General features: G+C 40.8%; 1 pseudogene; it reads right to left on the bottom strand.

The window, feature by feature from the left end:
- Window positions 1-26645, bottom strand: part of LOC145416065 (uncharacterized) — a 120970-nt pseudogene that overhangs the window by 61812 nt on the left and 32513 nt on the right.

Raw genomic sequence — 26645 nt, 5'->3', positions numbered from 1 at the left:
TGTTGTATAATAAGATATGAAGGTTAGAGCCCCTTCGCTGTCTAAACTTTCATTAAGTGAGCAGTGATGACAGTAGTGGAAGTCAAGATTCATTCGAATCGTTTCGAAAATTCGCATCGTATCCACAGTAAATATGTTGTAAAACATTAATAGCTAAACGCATGCAGTATCTACCATTAACGTTGTTTAGCATGTCCTCGTCTTATATTCCTCCAAATATCCAGTGAAAACCAAATCTAAATGATAGGTAATAAAACATTATAAGTAGACCAAGGCTAGAAACAACGAGCAGTGAAGCAGTCTGAGTTGGCCAAAATCGTAGTGGAACAGTCCCGAGTGAGGGAAAAACATGAAGCAGTTAAGAAATTATTCACGTAATAACTATAGGAACCTACTGAAGTAGGTCAATAGGAGAAGATTTTCATACTTTTGGGATAGAGCCCGCCTGGCTTTCATTAACCCCTTTATTACCAAAGAACCTTCGTAAGTTTGATAAAAATAGTCCTGAGATGGCAATAACTAAGTAAACCGTACAAGAAGGAGTTACATCACCAGGCCATAAAGATTAGATATATCGTTTATTTTGTGAATACAAAATTATGTTTACACTCGCATGTTAGGCCTTCCTGAATGATTTACTTAGCTGGGGATGTGTAAGCAGGCTTTTTATTATTAGTCAGGAATATGCTATGATGCAGGATGGTCTACGAGTATTTATTACGCATCTCGATCCTTGTGTGTTGTGGGAACGGCACAGTCAGCGTTATCAGTGTCTACCCTGGATTATTTTCTACTTTTCATAATCCTTTTCATGATTTATAGCATCTGCTCCTGTTCGTCCATATCTGCATTTTTGTTGCTCAATCAATTTTTTTTATATATAACAATTAACCAATTTCATGCATGTAGTGTCCGTTTTTTTTTTTTTTTTTTTTTTAATTTATTAACTGCATGGTTGATCAGTAATTTCATGAAGGAGCCCATATACCTGCGACCCTCACACCAACAAATTCAGCCGTTTCTGCAACACACGAGATAGGGAGGTATCGTGTAAGGACCACCTTGAACAGCTGCCTTAATTGCTGCACATGCCAATGCTTGGAAATTCCCATATTAGACACTTTGTTTCTTATTATATAGTTCTCATAAGTTTATTTTAATTCCCTAGTTTGCTTGGGTGGATAACAACGTCAGACAAGGCACTTCAAGCTTGGTCAAGGTTGGTTAGAATCGTCTGGCTGTAGCAAGAATATAATGAAATACAGGTCACTGTACTGAAGGGGTTATGTATATTTCTGTGTATAATAAACATACAAGTGTAATATTCAGTGTGATTAGGCAATTTCTCCCCTACATTACATATATATTATAGAGAAAATGTAGTAATTTACGATAATGACTACGATTCAGCCATTCCTTTTGCATGCTAAAGAGACTGTGAATGCATTGCAGATCTCAGAGAAGTGAAGAATGTACTGAATGAGTGATAATGTTAATGATTACTGTACTAGGAAAATTTGTGCTTGTCACTGGCAACTTACAATGTACCAAAATGCTCTGATGACTGTTAACTTCGCCAGTGAAATTGAACGGATGTTATGTATTCACCCTTGTCTGTCTGTGTGCAAGATATCTAAAAAAAAATCTTATCAGATTTCAATGAAATCAAGTAGAAAGATGCACAATGGATCAAGAAAAAGGTGATTGGATTTGGAGGTGGATCATGATCCAAATACAGGAATAATTAATTTTATTGATGTTCTTAGATGTATGCACTCTTTAAGATGGTGTAAAAGGGTAGAGTAAGACCGTAGAATTAAATGACTGTTTTAGACAATAACAGTGTTCGTCTGGTTGAAAAGAGGAAATGCAGCACTATATCATAAATTTTATTGGTGGTGACTGAGGTATGCACTCTCTGATTGCTTTATAGTTACTGCTCGCCTAGCGAGATGATAATATAATCACTTGCGTCTGTGTGTGTCTGTCTGTTCCCAAAATATCTGAAAATCATATGGGCAAATTGTATTCAGACTTTCTTGACAGTATCCTGGGATATATCACTTGTTTGTTAATAATTTTGGCGAACTTGTAATGATATGGCTCCTAATGCCAGAGGATTTTTCATTAAAAAAGTACACTCTAACCTTTTTCATTTAGCATGCCATTATTCATGATTTTCTATCTTACCCTGAACAAAGAGAAGGATGTTTAATGGGTAATTATTAGGAATTCTTCAAAGGCCTATTATGCTCAATGACTTTCAACAATATAACATCCCTGACTACTGGCGTCTGAATGCTAGCATGATATTTAACGTAGTAGGAGTAAAGAACAAAGTACTCAGACCTTCTTTATCATCGATGAAAGCGAAGCTGAGATGGTAGGCCTCCCATTGCTAGAGGATTACAGTTTATTTTTTATTTATTTTATATATATATATTTTTTTTTTTGTGATGACAGGTGATGTGCATTCGTGGGCGAATGCTTTGGCATTTATTATTTACTGCATACAGATGGTAATCTTAGCTATATCTTTTCACACACAGACTGTAAAGGGCTGGTAATTTTTTTCAACATGCAGTTAATATATATATATATATATATATATATATATATATATATATATATATATATATATATAGAGAGAGAGAGAGAGAGAGAGAGAGAGAGAGAGAGAGAGAGAGAGAGAGAGAGAGAGAGATGTCTTTTTTGATCTGTGACCCATTTCTGCAAGATCATCCATGAAGTCAGTAAAATGGCTTCGTGGTAGCAAGAATGAAAACTAAGTAATTTACTGTAGATATCCTACATTCCTCAATGTACTACTTTGAACATAGAAGTACAAGCAGCTTGTTTATTTATATATTTACTTAGTTGCTGTTGGCCCTTTGAAATGAGGTGATTTTTTAGTTCAATGCAATCTTTGACGGTTTGAAGAAGGAAATATATTAATACTCTGAGGCAATTTATCTCCCACTCCCTTTCTACGAGACATTACGAATTGAATGGGTTTGTTACTAATCTTCATTAACCCTTTCATTAAGAGTGTTTTTTCTCAGCCTGAATATTACCTAGAGACGGCAAGGACAAAAGGATACTGCCAGTTAGCAAAAATCAAGTTAACCTGCTAAACAATAAAAATATCACATTGCCTACCCATCCAACCAATCAACCAGCCATCCAACCAATCCATCAACCAACCACTTACCTAACCAACGAACGAACTAACCAACCAGCCACCTGCCCAAACAACCAGCCAGCTTATCCGCCAACCAAACCAACCAGTTAAGTAAACACACCAGCTAAAAAGCATTGACCCACTTTCCGCGCATATGCAAACTTGAGTGCGCGGCGTCTGTAAGAGTAACTAGCGAGGATTGCCACTTTGCCACAAGGGCAGAACAGCATTCAGTACCACTGATTATATATGCAGACAAAGACTACACAACCAACTAGCCAATCAGCCAATCAGTCAGTCATTCGTTCAGTAAGTCAGTCAACTTCACGACCATCTAAATATTCGATGTAGGTTTAACTTGGCTAGAAACAGCCATCTCCATCTCTAATGCAGATCTGTAACTAAATATTAAGATAAAAACACGGTACAATTCACGAAGCGCTATGGAATGGATGTCGAGCCTTAGCAAAATCTTAATCTACTTTCTATGAAAAGTAGAAATAATCACAGGATAGATGTACACAGAAAGTTCCTTTTTCCAAGAAATCGAACAAAAGAAGCCAAGTTTGTGATCCGCTCATTCCGAGATGCCTGCAAACGAACGAAACAGTTAAAGTGAAAGAATGATAACCAAACAGACAAAGGAACACGACAACCCACTTTCAGCGCCTGTGCAAACTCACGTGTTGGAAGTCTGTAAGAGAAATAAAAGTGTATTGTCCTTATATCACAGGAAATCAGTAGGATAGAAGTTGTGGAAGCAATGAAGAAAGTTAAATCGGAGAAAGCCCCAGGAATTGATGGAGTGTGTGGTGAAATGCTGAAGCATGGGGGAGAGATAGTAGTAGAATGGATGTGGAAGATGTGCAGATTGGCCTGGGAGGAAGGTAGAGTCCCGGAGGATTGGAAGTCAGGTATAATTATTCCCCTGTACAAAGGAAAAGGGGAAAAAGAAGTGTGTGGTAATCATAGGGGCATTTGTCTTCTTAGTATAATAGGAAAAATGTATGGTAGGATACTTATTGACAGAGTAAGAGAAAGAACAGAGAAATTAATTGGAGAAGAACAGGGAGGCTTTAGGAAGGGAAGAGGTTGTGTAGATCAGATATTCATTCTTAGATCTTTAGTGGAAAAGTTTCTTGAGATGGGAAAGAAGTTGTATGCGGCATTCATGGATTTGGAGAAAGCATATGACAGGGTGGATAGACAAGGATTGTGGAAAGTATTAAGAATATATGGAATAGATGGGAAGTTGTTGAATGCTGTGAAGAGTATGTATGATGGTGCGAAGGCTGCAGTGCGTGTGGATGGTGAACTAAGTGAATTTTTCTCTTTGAAAGTTGGGTTGAAAAAGGGATGTGTCATGTCTCCATGGTTGTTCAATCTATACATGGATGGGGTAATAAAAGAGGTACAAGGTAGGGTAGTGGACGTTGGAGTAGCCCTGGTGAGAGAGGATAGTGTTTGGAAACTCCCTGTACTGTTGTTTGCAGATGATACTGTGTTGTTGAGTGAAGACGAAGGGGAGCTGCAAGGCTTGGTGGAGGAGTCTGGGAGAGTGTGTAAGAAACAGAATCTAAAGGTGAATGTAGGGAAGAGTAAAGTGATGGTCTTTGAGAGAGGTGAAGTCAGTGAACGTACAGCGAGGTTGGATGGTGAGGAATTGGAAACTGTGAATGCGTTTAAGTACTTGGGTAGTGTGATGAGTAAGGATGGAGGTTTGGAGGGTGAAGTGCTTGAAAGGGTACAGCAGGGAAGAAAGGTTGCTGGTTCTTTGAAAGCAGTGATAAGAAACAGGGAAGTGAGCATGGAAGTGAAAAAGTTACTACATGACAGTATTGTGATACCAACTTTAACGTATGGAAGTGAAGCTTGGACGTTGTTGGAAGGACACAAGTCAAGAATGAGAGCAGTGGAAATGAGTTATTTAAGAGGAGCCTGTGGAGTCACATGGAGAGACAGGCTGACGAATGAGGATATAAAGGAGCGTTGTGGTGTGGATGTGGATGTGATAGGAAGCGTTATGAGGAACACACTGAGGTGGTTTGGCCATGTGGAGAAGATGGAGGGTGAAAGACTGACGAAGAGAGTGTATGTGAGTGAGGTGGAGGGGGGAAGAGGAAGGGGGAGGCCGAGGATGAGATGGAGGGATGGGGTGGAGAGGTATATGAGAGAGGAGGGGTGTGAGCTGGGAGCGGGGCAGTGAAATGGCGGGGGACAGGGCGACATGGAGGCTATTTGTTTGTGGCCACCCCAAACGGGATTGAAGCGTCTGGCATTAGATAGATAGGTAGAATCTTTTACCTGGTAGAATTGTGTACCGCCTATCGGGCAGCTGTCCTGACGCCCCCTTACTGCTTCCTGACACGCCAGTTTGAGGAATGTGTAACTGTGTTAGGTAGATACATAGGATAGCATTCTTGGTGGTATGCCTGGAGAGGGTCGCCTTCACGTGGTGTCACCGATATGGTCAGTTGGCTACACTGCATGTTTATACAGAGAACCCTCCTTGTCCCCCAAGAGAAGGATGGTGGACTGCAGGAGGAGGGCAGCTTCCGTTTGCAGTCCATTAGTTTCACATATCGATGAACTTGGGGTTTCAGCTATTACCACTACACTTTATAAAGACTGAAGTATGTGTGATTGAATTACGTGGATACATACAGTAGACTACACAGACTTTACGATACATGAATTTGGAGGCATGTGCCATTATGAGGTGGATAAAGAAACTACACACACTTTTTGGTACATGAATTTCGGGGCACGTGTCACTATCAGGTGGATACTAAATGACATACTGTACATTATGGTACACTAGCTCCCAAAAGAAACTTTAAAATAAAGTGCTGTACATTCTAACACAATGGACGATATATCTGACACGTGTTGCATGAAGCGGCAACAAAGCTGGTAGCTCTGCATGCTGGGGAATGGTTGGCCATACACCTGTATATGACCTGGGATTTTATATACCGTTTATTTTTTCCTAATGTAATACTAATCACTTTGTCATATATAGATATATTTCATGTTATTATGATGACACTAGTTAGTTTTAACATAGGCACGGTTAATCTTTCTATGGTTCAGCTGGAATGCTTTCGCGAGTGTCAGCACAAGGCTATTATCACGCTAGATAAATGTTGCACAAGCTTTCCCAGAATTGATATATTTTGAGAAAGTGTTTATATAGTATCTGTGATTATGACTGGAAGACATATGACACCCAGTATAATGTGAACGGCACAAAAATATTATAGAAACAGGTAGAGATAAACGAAATGTAAAGACAGTAAACGAACTTATCTGAAACTAATCCCCAGAGCAGCGTATAAACCCGTTGGTCACTGATACACCAGCCGTATTGTGGAGGTGACATGCGAGATTCATTCTTATTTTGGACATTATATATGTAAAATAAATACAAGGTAAGGTTAAACACACTTTGGGAGGGGGGGGGGGCTCCTTTTATTCATCTAATAACCAGTGTATACACCGCCGCATCCAGAACAGACAGATACTAAAATGACTCTGTAGCCACGACACCTACTGTGAAGCTGTGCCATTCACGTAATGAAACACCACACCACAATACCTTCCGAAACCGAGATATCGCCACATACGGGTAGTCTATCTATCTATCTATTGCCAGACGCTTCAATCCTGTAACGGGTGGCCACAAACAAATCGCCTCCACGTCGCCCTGTCCCCCGCCAGTTCACTGCCCCGCTCCCAACTCACACCCCCCTCTCTCATATACCTCTCCACCCCATCCCTCCATCTCATCCTCGGCCTCCCCCCCTCTCCCCCCTCCACCTCACTCACATACACTCTCCTCGTCAGTCTCTCACCCTTCATCCTCTCCACATGGCCAAACCACCTCAGTGTGTTCCTCCTAACGCTTCCTATCACATCCACATCCACACCACAAACCTCCTTTATATCCTCATTTGTCAGCCTGTCTCTCCATGTGACTCCACAGGCTCCTCTTAAATAACTCATTCCACTGCTCTCACTCTTGAATTGTGTCCTTCCAACAACATCTAAGCTTCGCTTCCATACGTTAGAGTTGGTATCACAATACTGTCATGTAGTAACTTTTTCACTTCCATGCTCACTTCCCTGTTTCTTATCACTGTTTTCAAGGAACCAGCAACCTTTCATCCTTGTTGTACCCTTTCAAACACTTCACCCCCCAAACTTCCATCCTTACTCATGACACTCCCCAAGTACTTAAACGTACTCACATTTTCCATTTCCTCACCATCCAACCTCACTATACATTCACTGACTTCACCTCTCTCAAAGACCATCACTTTAGTCTTCCCTACATTCACCTTTAGATTCCGTTTCTTACACACTCTTCCAAACTCATCTATCAAGTCTTGCAGCTCCCCTTCGTCTTTACTTAACAACACAGTATCATCGGCAAACAACAGTACAGGGAGTTTCCAAACACTATCCTCTCTCACTAGTACCACTCCAACACCCACTGCTCTACCTTGTATCTCTTTTATTACTCCATCCATGTACACCTTGAACAACCATTGACACATGACACATCCCTGCTTCAACCCAACCTTCAAAGAGAAAAATTCACTTAGTTCACCATCCACACGCACTGCAGCCTTAGCACAGTCATACATACTTTTCACAGCATTCAACAACTTCCCTTCTACTCCATATATTCTTAATACTTTCCACAATCCTTGTCTATCCACCCAAATCCATGAAGGCCGCATACAACTTCTTTCTCTTCTCTAGAAACTTTTCCACTAAAGATCTAAGAATGAATACATGATTTACACAACCTCTTCCCTTCCTAAAGCCTCCCTGTTCTTCTCTAACTAATTTCTCTGTTCTTTCTCTAACTCTGTCAATAAGTATCCTACCATACACTTTTAATATTATACTAAAAAGATAAATGCCCCTATGGTTACCACACACTTCTTTTTCCCCTTTTTCCTTTGTACAAGGGAATAATTATTCCTGACTTCCAATCCTCCGGGATTCTACCCTCCTCCCAGGCCAATCTGCACATCTTCCACATCCATTCTACTACAATCTCTCCCCCATGCTTCAGCATTTCACCACACACTCCATCAATTCCTGGGGCTTTCCCCAATTTGACTTTCTTCATTGCTTCCACAACTTCTATCCTACTGATTTCTTCCTGTCTTCTCACCTCCCTCCTTTCTCCCAGCCACTTCTACTCGCATTACGTCCATTCTCAATGTTCAACAATTCCTTAAAATGTTCTCTCTATCTGCTCACTTTTTCTCCCTTCTCCATTAGTAATCTACCATTTTTATCTTTCACTCCCCTGCTAACCTCACTGCCACCCTGCCTTACTCTCTTCACCTCATTCCAGAACATTTTCTTACAGTCCCTCCACTTTACACTCAAATTCCTTCCAAATTCCTCATCCACTCTCTTCTTACTCTCTCTTACTAATCTTTTCACCTCTCTCTTCCTTTCTACATATAACTCTCTCTTCCACCTCTCAATTTCTTCCACGTCCCTATTTCTCATCCATTCATTGTATGCTTTTTTCTTTTGTGCCACAGCCTGCCTCACCTCTTCATTCCACCATGCTGTTCCTTGCACCCCCCTCTGTCTTCTCTTCACCCCACACACCACATCACATGCTGCACATATTTCTTCTGCGAATATCCTGCACACTCCATCCACGTCCCCTATTTGCTCCAGTTCATATTTGCCCAATCGTTCCTCCACTTCTCTCTTATATTCTGCCTTTTTCTCATCCTCTTGTAACAACTCTACTCTCCTTGCAACTACTCCTTCCTCCCGTCCTTCAGTTCTTCTATTTCTCCATCTTACTTGGATCTTGATTCTGGCCTCCACCAAGTAGTGGTCAGAAAGTCCACTCCCCCAACCTCTATAAGCTCTTGCATCCATTACACATCTTCGCATCCTTTCATCCACACACACATAATCAATCATTGCCTTCCTTTCATTCAGTTCACCACCCACCCTTCTCATCATTCGCCATGTATACCTGTGGATCATTTTGTGCCTGAAGAGGGTATTGGCTATCACCAACCCCCTCCCGGCACAAATGTCCACTAACGCACTGCCATTCTCATCTATCTCAGCAGGCACACCCCACTCACCAACTATTCCATCCACCTTCACATTCCCTACTTTACCATTCATGTCACCAATCAACAACACTTTCTCACTCCTTCCAAACTTTTCCATGCACACTTCTACATTTGTCCAGACCTCTTCTCTCACTCTGCTTGCACGATCTTGCGTTGGCGCATACACGCACACAATCGCCCACATTTGTATTCCAAATTTCAATCTTACCCATGCGGGTAATATGTATAAATACTGTGTGGTTAAAATTGTCCGACATGCAGACCCTATAGGTTATTATTAACCTCTGCATTGTTAATCTATTCGTAGTTGTGATAACGAAAGGATTGTGATGGGTATTTTTCTCATGCTGTTTAATAATCTGAGTTTCATTTATATTCAGGGGTGGCTGGGTGATTCCATGGTGGCGTGCCTAGCTCAAGACCGTGAGGTACCGAGTTCACGCCCCACCCGCGTTGCTCTCATCACCCTATCAGGGCTATATGGTCTAATATAGGCCTAGCTTGGAGAATGCATTCCCTCATTTATATTCGAACATGAGAACTCAGCCCATCGCAGTCACTTTTTATTCGAAAATGTCAACTCTGCCCGTTGCAGTTACTGTGTTTCCCAAGATGCATTTATCACAATATAATGTGTGTAATGGGTTATATTCTTTAACACAGAGGTATAAATATTACTGAACTGTTATCATTTATAAGTCGACGGATGTTTGCAGTCACATAGTGGCGTTGATTTGCTTATTAGCAGTGCCACGTACGATGGCTAACCATGGGTACCAACCGTACCGAGACGACAAGTGGCTGGGAATAATGTTTCATTCTGTTCATTTTGCCATTCTTCGCACCACACTTTAAAAGATACTTTTAGGAGCTAGTGTATATGAAGCTTGGGGTATGTGTTCTTGTGTAAGGTGAATACATACACTATATGTTTAGCATATGATGTTAGGTTTAATTGTGTTGGATGGACACACAGGCCACACCACTTGTCGGTATACGATAGCTGGATATCTCTTCGATGCAACCTCAGTAATAATCGAAAAATGCATTTTATTGCATGTTTAAGGAGAGATATATAGATAGATAAGTAGACGGAGAGAGAGGGAGAATTCACGTATGTACCACTGTGGTTATGAATGCCATATAATATACGTAGGTGTGAATAAAGAAAGTGATTTATATACTGAGAGATAAGTTTGTATACGCATATACAGTATGTCTGTATGTCTATGTATGTATGTATGTATGTCTCTCTGTATGTGTGTATGTTTGTATGTGTGATGGTGGTGGAAAAGGATGCCTTCACGTGGTAGCATCGGTGTGCCCGGGAGGTGGAACTGCCTGGTTTTAGAAACGTCCCTTAGTCCCGTTCCTGTCCCTGGAAAGGAGGATGGTGGACGGGGGAAGACGGGTACATTTGAGCAGCAGTCCACCAGGTTCACGCTTAGATGAGCTTCAAGTTGCAGCTACAACTGCTACTACCGCTACTACTGTGTATGTATATATGTATGTATGTAAGTTTGTATATTGATGAAGAATAAACTCTGTGCAACAATATTTACCGTCGACCGATATCCCAAAATCAGGATCCATATATTTACTTAATACCATCTCCATCAGGCATTATCTTTTGGCTTATAATTTGTTGTGCGTTAGAGTTGTCCTCAGTCCTAGTCAAAGTACAGTCGTTTTTTTTTTCTTTAATGTAAAGTCTCTCTCTCTCTCTCTCTCTCTCTCTCTCTCTCTCTCTCTCTCTCTCTCTCTCTCTCTCTCTCTCCCATGACGTCTTCAGCACTGCCTTAACATTAATATCAAGGCACTGAATAATTCACACCGCTAGTGTTCAGATTATGGTTGGCTGGCTGGATGGTGGAGACTGCAGGAGATTTTGTATGTGTTTGTGGTTAACTGTACGTGTTCGTGGTTGTATGTGTTCATAGTTGACTGTTCGTCCGTGGTTGAATGTACGTGTTCGTGGTTGGCTGCATATGTTCGTGGTTGACTGTATGTGTCTGTGGCTGAGTGTATGTTTTCATGGTATATGTTTATAGATGATTGTATTTGTTCGTGTTGACTGTGTTCTTGGTTGAGTGTACGTGTTTGTGACTGACTACGTGCGTTCGTGGTTAACTGTATGTGTCCGTGGTTGATTATGATTTTGTGGTTGACTGCATGTGTTCATGGGTAATTTTACGTGTCCTTGGTTAGTATGTGTTCTTGGCTGACTGTACTTGGTTCAGGCCGTGAAGTAAGTTCTGATCGTGAGATTACTTCCAGCCGTCAGATAACTTCCGACAATGAGATTAGTTCCGATCGTGAGATTAATTCCGGCCTTGAGATTTGTTCCAGTCCTGTGATTTGTTCCGACCTTGACATTTCTTCTGACCATGAAATTAGTTCCGACCATGAGATAGTTCCGGACGCGAGACTAGTTCCTGCCGTGAGATCAGTTCCGTCCGTGAGATTAGCTCCGATCGTGAGATTAGTTCCAGTCTTGATATTAGTTACGGCCATGAGATTATGTCCGATCGTGAGATTAGTTCCAAAAGAGAGGTAGGTGGATGGACTGGTTCTTTTGGGCCTTGCTGCAGGTACAGTGGCCTACGGTACGTACACCGTATAGGGATCATGCATCTCCTTGAGGTAGACAGCGCCTCATAAGGGTCGCAACAAGTCCTTCCCGTGGTGAGGTGCAGGGAATTATGAGAATGTATGACTCCCCGGTGGATGCTGCAACTGCTCCAATTTGTGTACGCAGCGCCACCATGTGTAGTCCTCTTGTCAGCATCAGTGTAGCTTTGTAGTGTGCCAGCTGGCATACATTTCCCATGATTCTTTAAACACACACACACACACACACACACACACACACACACACACACACACACACACACACACCTCCTCTGACAAAATCTTTAATGCAATACCCAGCTAGCGTTCCTGATCTCAAATCTAAAGTAAATACCAGTACTGTATATTCTAAATCAGTCCTTCACACCATCCCTTCCCCAACGCCCAAGACATTCAATATTTAAATGATTTACGGAAACGTGGCGTCTTCATGTTTGCTACCCCCAGGAGATTTTTAGTATGCAAAAAAAAAAAAAAAAAAAAAAAAAATGGCGAAGCCTTACCCGTAGAGATCGAAAAATTCTGCCAGAAGCTGAGTAAAATCGTTCCACGGTAACAAGGATAAAGTGAAAATTAAGTGTTGGGGCTGAGGCACTGTGTGGGGTCCTAGAAAAAGCCTGGACAGTCTCAATGATCCCTCATCTTACTGGTGTGTGGCAGCAGCACCAGCAGAGAGAGAGAGAGATTGTGATGATGGCAAGGGATATAGGAATGACGATGGTGAGGGTAATGATGTTAAGGATGAGATGATGATGATATATTATTGTTGATGGAAAGAAGAGTATGAAAGGAGAAAATCTTTGGATTCGCTTATTCAGCTCTGTGTTTTTATTGCCGATGTATCTGGCATTGTGTGTGTGTGTGTGTGTGTGTGTTCTGAGTGAATGAAATCCTGTGGGATAAACATGCATTATACACAATTTGCCTTTTTTCGATCATTAATTTCATAACACCCTGTCGATACTGTATCAAGTCCAAATGATGTATCTCTAAAGTCTAAATAAACAGTAACACTATGGCGGGTAAGAATCTCACTTCATAACTTCAAAACCTGGGTATGCAGACTATAAATGACCCCAGCCATACAATACATCCAAGAAATTATTGCATTTCACCAGGTACTAACGCTTTTATAAGAAAAGTGTGGAATGCGGTAATAAATATAGAATTCTGAATCTCCCCCGCCCCAAATACTCTCTCTCTCTCTCTCTCTCACTCTCTCAGCGTTTGTGTTTTTTCTAGTTATTGTGGGTTTGGCTCTGGTTTTGAGAAGGCGTAAAGGAAATATTGATCGTTGGCTGTGCAAACACTGATAGCACTGTTTACCTGACTGGGCGCCAACTCTGAAATTCGTGAAGTTTGGTGATAAGCAGTGACTGTTGGCCTTTGTCGTAAGTGTGGATCATAATTCCATTTTTTGGATTAGTTCTCTTTCGAACATTTCTTGGAATTTCTTTCTGCATCGATCTATCTATTTGTCTATCTACCTGTGTATCTGTCTATCTTTATGTCAGTCTGTATCTGCCTTTCTATATATCTGTCAGTCTATCTTCCTGTCTATCTATGTATCTGTTAGTCTGTATCTAGCTATCACTGTCAGCCTGTCTATCGAATCAACACACTTTTTATTCTTTTTAAATCGATATCTTTCTACCAGTATATCGTTGTCATTCAGCCTATCTCTCTATTCTATCACTTATCTCTCAACCTCTATTTTTATTACTGTGCTTCCTAACACCGCATCCTCTAATGAAAAGCTCCGACAAAGAGACTTCAAGAATGACTCTTTCCTGGATTTCCAACCTCCTCTTTTATCTTGATTTAAACCTGCTCGTTCTTCCAGCGACGAATTGTTACCTATGTACAGGTGTACAAAAAAGTATCGTTACTTAGGGGTCCGATACATACGTAACGAACACTACAATGGCTGCTGTTTCCAAAGGGTTGATACATCCATATCGACGCATTTATTACCTCAGACACAGGAAATGCCTCTTGTATCCCATGCATAACCAACACTGTTGGATATGCAGGGATACCAACAGTTTCCTAGCCCTTTGCTTGTTTTTCATAAACCATCGTCGTTTGTCATATTGTTTAGCACAACGTCGTAACGATACTTTTTTGTACAGTTGTACAACCATGAGCAGCAACCCAGCCACTGGGGACACAAGGCAGTGCAACTCAGTGCCGGTCCCAAGCCCGGATAACTGGGAAGGGTTGCGTCATGGAAGGGCATCCGGCGTAAAAACCCTAGCCATCTCAATATGCGGAGCACAAAAGGAAACTTCGTACTGGATCGGTAGTGGCCCGGATCAACAACGACCGCCACCGGTGCTGTTGTCCAACAGGGGGCCGGTGTACAAAGGGTACAAAGGAAAGCAAACAGCAACAGACCTTATGGTCCTTTCGAGGCTGTTTGTTACAGAGTAGATTATGACTACGAGATCTAACTCTACATGCTGAAGGATAAGGATAGTAAAGCAAGAAGGCTCCCCCCACCTCCAAACCCTCCAGTTAAAACTGGTAAGAAAAAGTGAGAAAAACCACTATACAGCATGGGAAAACTGACATGGAAATTTCATAGGAAAGACTGAAAAGGAAGAGTTACATTCTATAATACTTTGTCTATAAGCTACCAGTATGAATAACCTGAAAGAGAAAGTAGTAAAGTAAAATATATAATAGAATAAATAAATAATGCATGACACCATGTACGGGTACGTTGAGTTAACGGGGCGTCTGCAGACACAGTGTGGAAATTGCACAGTGCACAGTGTGGATGTAGTGGTGCAGCAGCCTTGCCTGGCGCTATTAAGGTAGGCAGCAGTCAATCAGGCCCCAGCTCCATTCATTCCACTGAGACTAGGAGCGTTCCCATGCGGGACAAGCACGCAAGTCACCTCCTGAAGTAGTGACCCCTGGCTCATTAAAAAAAATTCCGATGGTGGTCACTTGACTAACAGGGACCCTCAGAGATCCACAGTCCATCACAGGTCGAAAGTATGAGTAGTGACCATTAACTCAGCGCTATCTGTGCATATCCTAGTCTGTTCATATACTATATTTGCATTTAATAAATTGATCCAGGCCCTAAAAAAATAAAAAAAATAAAAAATTATACACAAGTGTTTTATTCAGGAGTAAACATATTAAGCTGGGAGTTAGACGACAAATACTTATCCAGGCGACCTTTAAAGGTCAGTACTGTATTAGAATTTACTACATTGGAGAGCAATTTACTCTATACATTTACTGTACAACTCTTTTCAAGAGGAAATGCTTAGCTTCATGCGACTGGAATCGTTTGCCAATTATTTTATGCCCATTGCCTCTAGTATAATTCAAGTGATCAACTGTGAAGTATTTATCAACAACCATGTCATCATGTCCTTTGACTATGTTGAATACTTGAATTAGATCTCGTAACCTCCGTTTAGTTAGGGTAAATAGATTCAGGGGTTCTAAACGTTCCTCGTATGGTTTATTTCTCAGTCTAGGTATCATCTTTGTCATCCATCGCTGCACTCTTTCAAGTTTACCACGTCATTTTTATAATACGGTGACCAAAACTGTATGCAATACTCCAAGTGGAGGCGTACTAAGGAATTGTACAAAATGAGGACAATATTATCAGATTTATAATCAAATGCGCTGCCTATGAATCCAATCGATTTATTGACTTTTTCACAGCTTCTGTGCATTGTTTGCTTGGTTTCAAATCGTTTGTTATTTTAAGTCCTAAGGCCTTTTCATGGTTTACCCTATCAAGTTGGACATTATTCATGCTATAACTAGCTCTTGGATTTTTACTGCCAATGTTTAGCACATTGCATTTATTAATATTGAAATCCATTTGCCAAACTTGGGCCCAGTTGAACAGTCGATCAAGATCTATCTGAATTGCCTGCCTTTGCAGTGCTGTCTCTGCTCTGTTAGTTATTTTAATATCGTCAGCAAATTTTGAAATTTTACAACATAATCTTTCATCAATATCACTGATATATTTTAAGAAAAGAATAGGACCTAACACTGAACCCTGCGGCACTCCATTTGTAACGTTTATCCAGTCTGACGCTTTTCCGGTTATTACAACTCTTTTCTTTCGTCCGGTGAGCCAATCTTCCATCCACCCAAGAACACTGCCGCTGAAACCATGTGCCTTTAGCTTCTGAAGGAGTCTTTTGTGTGGAACTTTGTCAAAAGCCTTTTGAAAATCAAGGTACACAACATCGACAGATTTAGTGTCGTCATATATGCTCAGTATATAATTGAAAAAGTCCAGCAGATTCGTGAGGCAAGAGCGATTATTACGAAAACCATGTTGAGAATCTTTGATGAGATTGTTTGATTCTAAGTGTTTCACAAACTTATCTCTGATAATAGTTTCAAGCAATTTGCAAATCACAGATGTTAAACTAATTGGGCGGTAATTTTCCGGCTGTGCTCTGTTGCCTATTTTAAATATTGGGGTTATGTTAGCAAGTTTCCATTCATGTGGCCCATTACTGCTTTTAAGTGACAAATTAATAAGTTCAGATAAACGTTTTGCAACTTCATTCTGTAGTTCCTTCAAAACACGTGGAGAAATTTTGTCCGGTCCCAGTGTTTTATTCTCTTTTAATTTGCCAAATGCAAGTAGTACATCGCAATCACTATCTGTAATGTCAGTGATTATGTTGTCCTCTTCTATAGGAATGGGGGAAACAGCAGGAATTGTATGTATATTTTCTGTTGTAAATACTGACGCAAAGAAAGTATTGAGAATTTTTGCCATCATAGTTTCATCATCAGTTGCTCTCCGTTATCTGTGATTAAGGGACCGATTGTTGGAGTTATTACCTTTTTGCTTCTTATGTATCTGAAAAATTCTTTAGGATTTGATTTACTGATACTTGCAATATGTGCCTCAAGGTTTTTCTTACTGCATTTAATTAATTTTTTTGCTTTCCGTTGAAGGGCATCGTATTTATTTTTATAACTTTGACTCTTTGCGGTATTATACTTTTTATATGTAAGATTTTTTGCTTCCAGACAGTGTTTAATGTCGGAGTTCCACCATTTGGGTTTAGAATTTTTGGCAGGCCTGCAGTTGCGCATTGGTATACATAACTTGACAGCACTGTTGAGGGTTTCTGTAAAATAATTCCATGCGTCATTGATATCTAAAGTTTTGGCAATATGATGCCAGTTACCTACACCAACAGTTGACCTTAATTTCTTAAAACTTGCCCTCCAAAAGTCAGGCACTTTCTCGCAACTGGCCCTGACATTGTCTTCACTGAATTTAATGTTAAATGTAACTGTGCGATGATCACTTGTACTAAATTCTTCTCCTACGGTAACATTACTCACTACGTTTTCTGATGTGGCTAAGACAAGATCTAGGATGTTAGCTCCACGCGCTGGATAATTTACAAATTGACACAGAGAACTTTCCTGCAAGTTTGTATATAGGTCTAACCTGGTGTGTGAGGATAGCGCTTTTCCCCATTTTGGAACTGGTAAATTAAAATCACCAAATATTACAGTGCTTTGCATACAAGACATTTCGGAAATTTGATCGTAGATTTTATTATCTATGTTGAGTGGCTGACCGGGTGGACGATAAATTAACCCAAGTGTGATTTTATGACAAGATTCATTCCTAAGCTGCATATAAATAGTGACTATGTTTTCAATACATGGCTTGGTAATTAAGATTGGATGAAATCCTGATTTAATATATAACAACACACCGCTCCCTGCTCGATTATTCCTTTCACTACTGAAAATGTGATAGCCTGGTAAATTAAACTCTGCTAGAAAATGTCTTTGCTCAGTATTTAGCCACGATTCTGTTATGCCAATTACGTCATAATCTTCAGTAAAGACAAGGGCCTCTAAATTAGAAAATTTATTACACAGACTACGCGCATTTACAAGAAGAGCTTTAATGGTTTTCCTTTGTGATGTGTGAAGCTCCAATTACATATTGATTCATCGGATCGTATGACATCTACGTTTGCCTCCCTTGATGCTTGTTTTTTCTCCAGAAAAAACTTACTGCATCTCTAAGCACACGACCTAGGTGGGCAGAACCAATGGCATTCAAGTGTATTCCATCATTTGCAAATAGCGTTCGCTGCTCGAAAAACTGGTTCCATGTGTCGATGGACTCAACTCCTTCCTGCGGGCAAAGTGACCTGACCCTATTATTTATACTAAATGCTTTACTGAAGAAGGCATTCCCTGTACCAATCCTTGGGAGTATCCCTGAAATTAAGATGGAAAGTATGCGACTGTTGGACAAAAGAAGGAGAGGAGGAGAAGAGGAGGACGACAGTTTCAGAGGAAGCGGGAGAGAAGGGAGAGTAGAAGAGTGGAGATGAGAGTGGAATCTTTGAATGTGGGCACGATGACGGGTAAATGGAGAGAGCTGGCCGATATGATGGAGAGGAGAACGTTGGATATACTGTGTGTGCAGGAAACAAAATGGCAGGGAAGTAAAGCGAGTATGATTGGAGGAGGGTTCAAGTTGTTTTACCATGGCGTGGATGGGAGGAGAAATGGTGTAGGAGTGGTAGTGATGGAAAAGTATATAGATAGTGTATTAGAGGTGAAGAGAGTGTTGGATAGAGTAATGAGTTTGAGGGTGAAAATTGAGGGGGTCCTGATTAATGTCATCAGTGCATACGCCCCACAAGTGGGGTGTGACTTGGAGGAAAAGGAAGAGAGTTGGAGTGAAGTAGAGGAAATGATTTAGAGCATACCCAAGGAGGAAAGGGTGGTTATGGGAGCGGATTTGAATGGGCATAATGGAGAAGGAAACAGTGGTGACGAGGAGGTGACAGGCAGGTACGGTGTCGGGGAGCGGAACGTGGAGGATCAGAGGTGCTGATTTTTCAAAAGGATGAAGATGGCTGTAGTAAACACTTTATTTAAGAAGAAGGAGGAGCACAGGATTACGTATAAGAGTGGGGGAAGGAATACACAGATAGATTATATCCTATGTAGGAGATATAACTTGAAAGAATTCAGCGATTCTAAGGTAGTGCCAGGGTAGAGTGTGGTAAGACAGCATAGGGTGTTCGTTGGTAAGATGAGTTTGAAAGTGAAGAAAAAGAGGAAAGTGAGAGCTGAACCAAGGATTAGGTGGTGGAAACTGAAGGAGCAAGACTTCAGTAGCAAATTTAGGGATGAGGTGAGCCAGGCTTTCGGAGGCAGGGAAGACGAGGACGAATGGGCAGTTATCTCAGAAGTGGTGAGGGAGAAAGCCAAGAAGATACTTGGGGTGACATCGGGACAGAGGGGGGAAGAAAAAGAGACTTGGTGGTGGAATGAGGAAGTTCAGGACAGCATAAACAGGAAGAAGCAGGCAAAGAAGAAAATGGATAGACACAATGACGAAGAAAGCATTCGGAAGTATAAGGAGACGAGGAACATAGTCAAGAAAGAGGTTGCTGACGCAAAGGAAAAGGCATACCAGAAGCTATACGAGAAGTTGAATAGTAAAGAAGGGGAAAAAGACCTGTACCGATTAGCCAGGGAGAGAGACAGAGCTGGGAGGGATGTGCAGCATGTTAGAATGATAGAGAATGCAGATGACAATGTACTGACAAGTGAGGAGAGTATACCAAGAAGGTGGAAGGAGTATTTCGAAGAACTGATGAATATAGAAAATGTGAGAGAGAGAGAGAGAAGGTTGGAAGAGCTGGAAGTAGTGAATCAGGAAGTGCAAGAGATCAGCAGAGAGGAAGTGAGAAATGCCATGAAGAGGATGCAGGATGGTAAGGCAGTGGGCCCAGTATGGTATACCAGTGGAAGCATGGAGGAACTTAGGAGAGATGGCAGTGACGTGGGTTACCAGATAGTTTTAAAAAATCCTTGAGGGTGAGAGGATGCCGGAGGAGTGGAGAAAAAGTGTTCTACTGTAGTTCTAGTTCCGATTTTCAAGAACAAGGGTGATGCGTAGTGCCGCAGCAACTACTGAGGTATGAAGATGACTAGCCATACAATGACGATATGGGAAAGAGTGATGGAAGCCAGGCTGAGAGGAGAAGTGAGGTTTTATGCCAGGGAGAAGTACTACAGACGCCATATTTGCATTGAGAATGGTGATGGAGAAGTATAGAGAAAGCCAGAAGGAGTCGCACTGTGTGGTTATAGCCTTGGAGAAGGCTTATGATAGGGTATCGAGAGAGGAGCTGTGGTACTGTATGAGAAAGTCAGGAGTGGCAGAGAAGTACGTGAGGGTGGTGAACGACATGTACGACGATAGTGTAACAGCAGTGAGATGTGCAGTGGGATTGCACCAAGGATCGACTTTGAGCCCCTTCTTGTTTGCAGTAGTGATGGACAGATTGACAGATAAGATTAGACAGAAGTCTCCGTGGACAATGATGTTTGCGAACGACATTGTGATATGTAGGGAGAACCGGGAGGAAACCAAGGCAGAGCTGGAGAGATGGAGATATGCACTTGAGAGAAGGGGAATGAAAGTAAGCAGAAGCAAGACTGAGTACATGTGCGTAAATGAGAGAGATGACAGGGGAACCGTGAGGCTGCAAGGTATAGAGGTGGTAAAGGTAGATGAATTCAGTTACTGGGGTCAGCGGTACAAAGTAACTGAAAGTGTGGTAGAGAGGTAAGAAAGAGAGTGCAGGCTGGATGGTATGGGTGGAGAAAGGTTACAGGAGTGATCTGTGACAGAAGAGTCTCTGCAGAAATGAAAGGGAAAGTTTAAAAGACTGTAGTGAGGCCAGCCAAATTGTACGGAATGGAAATGGTACCACTGACAAAGACAGGAGGCAGAGTTGTAGGTAGCAGAACTGAGGATGTTGGATTTTTCACTAGGAGTGACTAGGTTAGACAAAATTAGAAATAAACATATTAGAGGGACAGCGCACGTACGTCAGTTTGGGGACAAAGCTAGAGAGGCGAGACTGAGATGGTTTGGACATGTGCGGAGGAGGGATGAGTATGTCGGGAGGAGGATGCTGGAAATGGAGTTACCAGGCAGGAGAAAGAGAGGAAGGCCAAAGAAAAGGTTTATGGATGTAGTGATGGAGGACATGCGGGTGGTAGGTGTAACAGAAGATGCAGAAGACGGAGTAAGATGGAGAAGGTGATCCGCTGTGGCGACCCCTATGGGGAGAGCCGAAAGAAGAAGAAGACGTACAACCATGAGCAACAGTTGGCTGGCACTTCTCTGCTGGCAGTGGGAGTAGGTGTTACATGAAGCATTTGTGACCAACATGAGGTTGACAGCAAAAGTGTATTAAAAGGAAGGATACCCTCTGTCGTCCGGGGAAGAATGAGAAATATGGAAAGCAAGGCACATTTCCGGCAGGGGATTGTTGGCGAATTATTCTCATGGCTGTACAATCATCATTATAATCTTCAGCACAAAGACCTTTTTCGATCCTAGGATATGTGAGGCGGGGTCCAGAGAGAGAGAGAAAAAAAAAATGGTAGCGTGAGATACTAGGCAAAGTCTGTCCAGTTTAATGGGCTATATTGCCACCAACTCACCACTCTCGGTTAGAGTTTCCTTTACATATCTGGATTTTTGAAACAGTGAAGAGGGATTTTAACATATTAATTTTTATGTTTTTTGCAATACTGTATCTCGTTAAAGCTCTGATACGGTTTTGAAGCTTTACACTGGAATTGTACGCCATATCTGTCCAGTTCATTGTAAAATAATGTCTATTTTCAATCTACCACGCACATATTCAAAACCAATGCCCAGACAGGTATATACAGTCATGGACAATACCCACAGTCCTCTGCTAAATAGTCTTTTTTTTTTTTTTTTATGTGAGGAAGAAGGAACCAAAGGCCATGAGCCCGCAAAAACAGTTCCCTCCAAGAGAAAAACAAAATACAATTGAGAGCCAAATTCAAGATCCGATCATTTCAAGTCTGGTGTGTCCTGCCTCTCATTTTCTTAATTTTCTACAAGTGACAGATAGTATCTTTATTTCTCATACTTTTTTCTTGCGTGTTCACTGCTGGTAACACATAAAATTAGCTCATGTAAAATCTTATATTGTCACAGCCAGTTCGGAATTTTATAGTCAAACTTTTGTTCGTGGCGGTACACTTTTAGACTTGCATCCAACCACTTTCTATATTCTATGTTCAATCAACTACACACTCTTCACCATGCTCGGGCTGCCACTAATTCTAAGTCAATCACAAACACAAACAGTCACTAACAAACAGTTAAGCTAGCCTAGTACAGTTGCACGTGTCAGTTAATCACAAATACACATAGTCAACCACGAACACGTACAGTTACCTACGAAAATCTACACTCGACCACGAACGAGCTCCTGAAATCAGCCACGAACACAAAACCCAGCCATGAACACGCATAGGCAACCATGAACTCGTACAACCAACCATGAACCCAAACAATCAACCACGAATACACATTACGACGAACACGTTTATTTACCCACGAACACACAACCAACCGCGAACATATACAGTCTACCACGTAAAAAAACAAACCACGAACAAATTAAATCAGCCACGAACACACCAACCACTAACACATACAAAACCTCTTCCAGTCTCCACCATCCGGCCAGCCAGTCATTATCTAAACACCAGTGGTGCGAATTCTTAGGACTTGATATTGATGTCAGTCAGTGCTGGAAACGTCAAGGGGCATGGAGGTGTAACGTGGTGAATATTGCAAAGATACCCCTCGCTACTCAACCCTGAGAGAGAGAGAGAGAGAGAGAGAGAGAGAGAGAGAGAGAGAGAGAGAGAGAGAGAGAGAGAGAGAATAAATATACGTGAAACATACCTGACGTCTTTTTATATCAGTGTGTGTGTGTGTGTGTGTGTGTGTGTGTGTGTGTATGTGTGTGTGTACTTTAGCAATGACTCCTAAGAGCCCTAATCTATCAGGTCACCATTTCAAGGAAAATAAATGGATGAAATTTGTCGGAAGCTAATGTGACGCAGATCATAAATCACTTATCGAAGAGGAATGTCATTGAGTTCTCTCCTTCTCTCTTTGTCTCTCTGTCTCCGTCTCTGTCTCTGTCTGTCTGTCTGTCTGTCTCTCTCTCTCTCTCTCTCTCTCTCTCTCTCTCTCTCTCTCTCTCTCTCTCTCTCTCTCTCTAGGGTAGGGTAGAATTGGTGAGGTGAAGTTAGACTAGGTTAGTTTGAAAGTATTTGAGTTGGGATAGGTTAAATTACATTAGATTAGGTTAGCTTAGGGTAGATTAGGCTAAGTTAGGTGAGGCTAGGTTTGGTAAGAGAGAACAGTTAATACTGTACAGTTCATCAGTAATATTATATGGCCTAACATGTACGGTGTTGAGGTTAGGTGTCCTAGTGTCTGGTACTGTGTTGGTATGTTGTCGATGATTCCAGGAACTGTGTGTGTGTGTGTGTGCGTGTGTGTGAATGCAGCTTAGGCTACAGAATGGACATTATGTGTGAAACATATATCTAAAAGTATAATTTCATGGTAAATAATACTTCTGTGATATCTTTCGCACCTGATTTTTATATGGACAACCTTGTCAGTGGTGTAATGGAAGTTTTTTTTGTCTTTTATTTAGTTTGTTTGTCTTTCCTCTGTTCATTCTCTGTTAAAAAAGTGCAGACATTACCTAGTATCGTTGGTCTCCGAGGTACCTACTGTATAAAACCAGTCATATATCGCCATGTAGAATTAATATTGGAGTTGGAATTTCACTTCCTAAATTCTAAACCCGAGACATCGGGGTGAATTATTATTACGGTAAGCACAACTGTATACAGATATTAAAGAAAAATTAATTATGACTAATATGAGTACAACGTTACTTATTTATTTACTCTCTCTCTCTCTCTCTCTCTCTTACTACACTATTTACGTCTCTGCAGCTAAATGTCTATAGTCTGTTCCTTTTCACCTGACGACACTTAGTCGTCGTTATGTGAACTACGATGATCCTTAGTTGTGAGGTAGGAATGAGTCTCCTTGGTTACTATGCTATTCTTACTCTAACGTGGACCAGAACTGTCATCTCTTTTATCTTGAATGCTGAGTTGTAGCAATAGACTGACACCAAAATATGACGCTAATCACGAAGAAGTGCTATGAAAGGGGTGTCGAACGTTTGCAATGTCTTTTTATGCAACAGAGCTACGTGGAATAAGCTTCAAAAGGATGAAAATCTGGGCCAAGTTTACGTAAAAGACCCATAGCTAAACCCACCCACAAATGTGACTATATTTGGCCATCAACCGAGCTGAGAAGAATTAGGGATTTTCAGAAGGTTAGAACAAACACGCTACAAGTTAGAAACGTAGAAATCAATAAACAAATGTACACAGAAGAGAGAGAATGTGTGTGGGTAGTGACGCAGATGTGAGTGGCTGGAGATATGCACGGCCTTACAAATACGCAACAAGAATGATTGAACTGGCTTGAATATGTAAACGCTGCTATAAATCCAGGTATACACCTGCAATTACACGTATATTACTACATTCACAAGAACACAGCTAAAACTACCATCAGTATCTCTGCAACTATACATCCAGAACCACACATTTACAACTGCAACTACAAAGCTGCATTTATCATTACATACCAACAACCACAACTTCATCAATTGAAAATATACGTCTACAAGTACAACAACCACAACTGCAACATTTACAACTACACATCTACAACCACAACTACAACATTTACAACTACACATCTACAACCACAACTACAACATTTACAACTACACATCTACAACCACAACTACAACATTTACAACTACACATCTACAACCACAACTACAGCATTTACAACTACGCATCTACAACCACAACTACAGCATTTACAACTACGCGTCAACAGCTACAATAACCACAACTACAGCAACACATTTACAACTAGAACCGCACGTTAACAACCACATCTACAGTCATAACTGCAATATTTACAACTTGATATTTACAATCACAACCATACATATACAACACTATAACTACATCCACAACTGTACAACTATCATTAAGACGTTTACAACTACGTATCTACAACTACAGCATCAACAGTACATTCACACATCCAGAAACAACACACACACACACACACACACACACACACACACACACCTGAAACTGGTCTTGATTGTGTTAATGCTCTCATAAATCTACCTGAGGACCCATTCTCTTTGTGGTTAAATGAATTGCAAATAAAATTTCATCACGTAATTCGGAGACACACTGAAAAGAAAGTACAAAATTTCCCGGACAATGACTATGGATTATCGTGGATAATGTCTCCACTACTAGAGGTTATATTATTATTATTATATTCATCATCATCGTATTATTATTGTTATTATTATTATTATTATTATTATTATTATTATTATTATTATTATTATTATTCAAGTTCGCTTTTTATCATGTTCATTATCATCATCCCCTTCATCATCATCATTATCATCATCATCATTACCTTGTTGTTGTTGTTGTTCTTCTTCTTCTTCGTCATCAGCATCATCATCATCTAGCTGTTGTAGTAGTAAAGAACTAGGTAACAGAGTTTTATGAAATTTCTGTTTCGCTACCATTTTTTGTGTTTCTCTATCAAGTCTGGTATGCTGAATACGAAATTCATATTTGTTTTGTATACCAGCAAGGACATGCATAAAATCTTCAAAACACTATTTTTATTGTAATAACAACTGCATTATACGACATATTGTAGTACTAGTATTATATAACGAGCAAGTAAGAATTATGAAACAACTGTTAATTACTAGGATAGCTCAATGAACCAACAACATCAGTAAGCTCAGAAGTAAACATTGGACCGTTGTTTTCTCTTGTGATCTGTATTGTCATCTCGAACCAAGTTCCATATGTAAGTCACCTATCATCACTTCATCCCACCTTCCCTGGTATCGCTTCTCCATCGATTGTATGTCCTGATGAAACCGTTCACTGTGCTCCCCCGACACATCACCAAGAATTGGAGGAAGAATTCCAAATGCGAGTGCAAACTGTGCAGCTTAAGTGACATTTTGCATCCCATTCTGCCGTAATTTTCAAGCAGTTCTTCAATAAGAGACTTGTAATTCTCTGCTTTGTTGTTGCCCAGAAACCCATTGACAACGTTCTTGAACACGTTCCAAGCTCCTTTTTCGACCCCTGTCATTTTTATCTCCAGAGTTTCGGATGCAAGCATGTGTTTCACCTGTGGTCCAACAAACACCAGCAGCAACTTTTGTGTCAGACAACTTTCGGAAACAATTGCTCGTATTTCGGCAAAGGCTAAACCATTGGGATCTAATGCTGTGGTGAATTGTTTTATCAGGCCCAGTTTTATGTGGAGCGGAGGTAATAGGATTTTCTCCACGGACACAAGAGCATTGTGCTTTACATTGTGGACACCTGGCTACCCAGCTAGACCTAAAAATTGTCTAACTTCGTCAGTCGTAATGGGTTCAGGAAAATCTCTCCCTGCCTGTATTTTGTCATCAGTGGTGTGAATACCATTAGAACTTAGTTTGTGGCCTAAGAAATTTATTTCCTTAAAGCAAAATTTGCATTTAGAAAGCTTAATTTTTAAACCAGCATCACCAAGCTTTTGTAAGAGTAGGTCTAATTTCTTGAGATGTTCTGTGATATCTTTCGTTGCGATTATAATATGGTCAAGATAAACAAATATTCCTTGTCCTAAAATTCCGGGCAATACGTAATTC

Source organism: Coenobita brevimanus, chromosome 104, assembly GCF_032717465.1.
Source record: "Coenobita brevimanus isolate Jiangsu-jjx chromosome 104, ASM3271746v2, whole genome shotgun sequence".
Lineage (NCBI taxonomy): Eukaryota > Metazoa > Arthropoda > Malacostraca > Decapoda > Coenobitidae > Coenobita > Coenobita brevimanus.
Note: the sequence above shows the minus strand (reverse complement) of the source record. Positions and strands in the feature narration are given on the sequence as shown.